This window comes from Chrysochloris asiatica, unplaced genomic scaffold (genome assembly GCF_000296735.1).
Source record: "Chrysochloris asiatica unplaced genomic scaffold, ChrAsi1.0 scaffold00119, whole genome shotgun sequence".
In the NCBI taxonomy this organism is placed as follows: Eukaryota; Metazoa; Chordata; class Mammalia; order Afrosoricida; family Chrysochloridae; genus Chrysochloris; species Chrysochloris asiatica.
Genome location: NW_006408637.1, coordinates 8,280,221 through 8,285,018, shown reverse-complemented (window position 1 = coordinate 8,285,018; position 4,798 = coordinate 8,280,221). Strand labels below are relative to the sequence as shown.

Sequence of the window (4,798 nt, the reverse complement as noted above, 5' to 3'; positions counted from 1 at the left end):
GTGGAGTCGGTTCCAACTCATAGTGACCCCGTAAGTCCATGAAATACAGTTTCTTATTATGTTCCTGATCCATCACTCAACAGCTGGGAGATATTAGCGATTATTAGAATTGTTGCTTTAAGTGGAAAAGAAATTTAAAAGTATATAAATATTACAAATCTTTGCCTATAAAAGGCATTGTCATCATTAAAAGTCTGAATTTTAAACAGATTCTTGAACTGGTGGCTCATGGCCTTCTGCTCGTTCAACTTTAGCACCTGTCTCATCTCCAGTAGCTTTTCCAGAATGTCTCTCCTTCACCATGAAGCTCCTTGAATTTTTCCAGCTCAAACTTAGGCTTCTTCAGCATTTTCACTTTCTTAACAGACACTCCATGGAGAGGGTAAACAGACTGGCAAGCCTTCTCTATGTCCTTTCCAATGCTGTCTGGAATCCGTTTGTTGACCACTTCTTTTAAGTCATTTGTCTGCACCTCTCAGGTCATGATTTCCATCATTTTCTTCCAGATTTGACGGACCTGTTGGTCCTGAGCATAAGATGTCTTCTGAATCTGGTGGTTGCGTTTTTTAGTAAAACCAACACAGAACAGGTGAAGCAAATAGCCATCTGTAGTCTTGACATCAACGTGAGTTTCAATCATGGTCTGCCATTTTTTGACCATGGAGCACATTTTGTCACGGGTAAGATCCATGCCATGGAAGTTGGTCAGGCAGTTTTTGCCCTGAACATCCTCAGTAATTAACTTGAATTTTCTAAATGCTACTTCATCGTTCTGCAGATCAGCAAGACTCACTTCAAAAACACGACCCTTGAGCCCATCACATGCAATTTTGGTTCCTTGAGCCCTTGTGACTAGTGTCTTTCCAATATTTCTTAGATGGAACATAGCTGGTGCCTTTACATCATACCAATCTTTCTTAGAAAATGGATCAACCACTTTCTTCTTGGCTCCTTTTTGGTGCTTGTTCCTGCTTACCGCCATGGGGCTGCTCAGAGAGCCAAAAGGGCTGATTGTCTATTCTTAAGAAGCATGAATGTGCATAAGGAAACATGCTTAAGGTTGTTCACGTAAGTGTTGTTATAACAGTGACCCCGTGTCCATTAGTAAGAGTAGATACCTAAGTTAGTGTATATGTTGTTGTTGTTAAGTTCTGTTGAGTCGATTCTGACCCATAGTGACCCTGTATAGGGTTTCCAAGGAGCAGCTGGTAACCTTGAACCACCAACCCTGCAGTTCAAACGACTTTGCAATCTGATTCATTAGGCTTCAAAAAGTCCTTGGAAAAATCCCATTGTCTTTTAATTCCGTTTTTCCATGAACTTTTTGTAAAGCCCTTCTATTCATATGATGGAAATCTGCATAACAAAGTGAGTGAACTCTAAATACATACTTCAATATGGATAAATCTCAAACATACTATCAAGTGGGAAAAGGAAGTGGCAGAAGTTAATTATAGTATAAACCATATAAAAATGTAAAAACACATGAAGCAATATGACTCAAATTAATTAAAAGGATAAACACCAAATTAAGAATAGCAAGTAGTTCTAAAGAGGAGAGGGAGGGAAGGGAAGAGTGAGTGTGGGACCTGGGGCTTTAACAGCTGAACCCAATGTGACAAACATTTAATGTTATTAAATGTCAGTGATGAGTGTATGCAAAATCCATTATCCATTCTAATTAGATTATAAGGTAAAATGATCAAATAAAGGTTAGAGATACACATAATTTTCTTACATCATAGATTTGTAGGTAATTCATTTAGACTTTTCAGTGTTTTCTATGTTTATGCATATAAAACAGGGAATGTCATTTAGGCCTGTCTATGAATAAATACCTAAGAAATTCACGTAAGAAATGTTAATTGCATTTTCCTCTGCTCAGATCAACCCCACAGTATGGTGTTTGATTTGGGGCACCTAGTGGGAGAATGGCCAGCAGCTGAAGGGCCTGAGCAGCTGAGGACCTGCAGCCGTGGCTCTCGTCAAGCGTTGGGGGAAATGTCAAGTGGTGTGGACGTGTTTCATGTTGTTCAGAGTTCAGAAGTCTAGCTTCTCAGGAGAGTGCTCCATGGATTGAGATTTGGTCTCCAAGTAAACTAGTTTCTAGCCCTGGAGCTGAGAGCTGGAGGACTGTATCAAGTTTTCAGCTTCTTCCACGCCAGGATTTTAAGGCGAGATGACGGGATATCTACATGGAATTCTAAAAAGTCTAATAGACCCTTCAGGTCTGAAATTGGACTCACCCTGGTGACTCAGTTTCCAGTCTGACAACACAGGTCTGCAAGGGGAGCGGTAACACTAGAGAGGTCTGCACGCCTTAGAATAATCAACCATATGAGATTCAAAGGGCACCGTATGCCCAAGGACAAAGTTCACAAGGGTTTGAAAAGAAGGAGGAAAGGAGACTAGAAACACAGGAAGTTAGTGGTGAAACATTGATAGAGATTGAAGTCAAGAGGTGAAACAAAATGTGTATGACTTGTGGAATGTAATAAGTAAAAAGATCAACTTCCCCCTCATCCTCTTCTATTAAGCCTTTTGCATAATACCAACAATTATCATAGTCTAGCGTGGTTGGTAGTGACTCGATGACACCTAACAACAACAACAACAACAACAGGGTGGTTGGGGAGTCCTGGTGTGGCACTGTGGGTTAATGCGCAGGACTGTAAAGTTGTTTGAACTGTAAAGTCGGTGCTTCAAGCTCACCAGCCGCTCCTCAGAAACCGTATACAGGGTTGCTGTGGGTCGGAACCGACTCTATGGCACTCAACAATAACAACAGGGTGGTTGGAGCCCTGGTGTGGCTCCATAGGATAAGCACTCGACCTCAAGGTCAGTTTGAACCACAAAGTCAGTGGCTCAAACTCACCAGCTGCTCCTTGGATACCCTATACAGGGTCGCCGTGTGTCAGAACCAACTTGACAGCTTTTAACACCAACAGTAACAAAGGGCGGTGGTTAAGAAACACTAAGCCTTCTCAGACAGCCTGGCTGACCTTTGGCGTGGCTACTTGCTGACCTCTGGCGTGGCTCAGTGCCTTCCCATAATTCAGATGGTAGTAAAACCTGTCTACGTCAGCGCTGTTGCCAGAGTTCAATGAGTAATATATGCAAAGTGCGTGTAACAGTGCCTGTCGCTGGCTGCTGTTGCGTAAATGATAGCAACCTTTATGGGCAGCCTCAAACTGCCCCTTAGGGTTACCAAGGCTATCATTTCTGGAGCAGAGGACCAGGTGTTTTCTCCCTTGGAGCTGTTGGTGGGTTTGAACTGCCATTTTTAGTTAGCAGCTGAGCACTTAACCACTGAGCCTTCAGGGCTCTGGGTAAGTATTTGCCTTATTAAAAACAACTGGTTGCTTTAATAGAAGCCCAGGCAAGTCTTGACAGGAACCACCTGAGTTCTCACACACAGTTCCTGGGTCCAGGAACTTCAGGCTCTGAGAAATAATTCTGGAAAAGGCCGACTTGGATCACTTTTTAAAATTGTGCAGTTCTTTTAATGATTGCTGTCAGTGATAGTTTGATACAGTGGTATTTCTTATTATGTTTCTTGGGAAATTTAATAATTGTTGAATTCATAAGATAGGAAAATATTTTCAGGAATTCTGAAGTTAGATGTTTAATAGCAAAACAAAACTATTTTGAGAAATGGAAGAGAACCTTGAAAACAAAAACTTGAAATCACAGTGTTTAATTTGTACATGACATTATGAATAACTAATTGCTGCTATTTTAAGTGATATAATTAGTTATTGATAATTATTCATGAAAGTGCAGGATATCAATATCGATTCTTACATGTGACATAAAAATCCAAGTGTGCTTCAAGACTAGGTGTCTGTATGTTCTCCTTTGAGGTTCATAGTGCTTACTTTGTTCTTCCTTGGACTGCAGGGTGAGTGTGAACCACAAAGTCGGTGGTTCAAACTCACCAGCCACTCCTTGGAAACCCTGTGAGTCAGAACCGACTTGACGATGCTTAACGACCACATAGCTCCCTTTGCTTTTTCTTTTCAGTTGGCTTTTGTGTGATGCTGTGTGCAGTACAGCATTTACGTTATCTTTTGAGCCTTCTGATTTATTATTGAAGAGTGTTCAGCACAATTTTGTTTTAAGTTTCTAACAGTCCTTTTTCGATGGGGGGGGGAAGCACTACACAAAAGTACGTGCTCTATCTTCCTTCTTGCTCACTGATTGCCTAAGGTAGCAAGTATCCGACTTGGAGCTAGTGGGCAGTGACTTGGCTGTGGTCTCTGTTACTCAGTAGCCTGCAGCCTCCATAGATACTGGTTCCTCCCCAAATTCCTCACTTATCTCTCTGTGTCTGGCTTTGTGTGTTTATGCATGCACCTGCTTTTGAGCCACTATAGCAAGGCAAGTCACAGTTAATGATTAACATCTGTTGCCAGGAATCTGGATTTTCCATTACTAGAAGGATCTGTGCCAAGCAATTAAACAAATATTGCTGCGAGTAATCTCAACAACTAAAAGAATTTTTTTGTGCTTCATAATTTCAGGATATTCAAAAGGTTCTTATACCCCCGACCTTTTTTTGCCCCCCTTTTACTTTTGAGTATTTACAGTCTCTTCAGAAGGAAGATACTTTTGCTGCATTCCTGTTTGATCTTATTTTTTTTATCTTATGAATTCTTAAGCAAGTGATTTTTTTTTAAAGTTACTATTATCATTTTAGCTTGGGACCGAGAATTACATTTTTTAAAATTCAAATACTGTAGCTGTTGTTGTTAAGTGCTGAGTCCATTCTGACTGAGACTTATAGTTGAGTGGTGTA

General features: G+C 40.8%; 1 protein-coding gene and 1 pseudogene across 1 annotated transcript in view; one reads left to right on the top strand and one right to left on the bottom strand.

Annotated features, from left to right (window-relative positions):
- Nucleotides 1-4,798, top strand: part of LOC102816376 (mitogen-activated protein kinase kinase kinase MLK4-like) — a 122,702-nt gene that overhangs the window by 57,818 nt on the left and 60,086 nt on the right. The window lies entirely within an intron of this gene.
- LOC102835352 lies at nt 202-982 on the bottom strand (annotated as a pseudogene).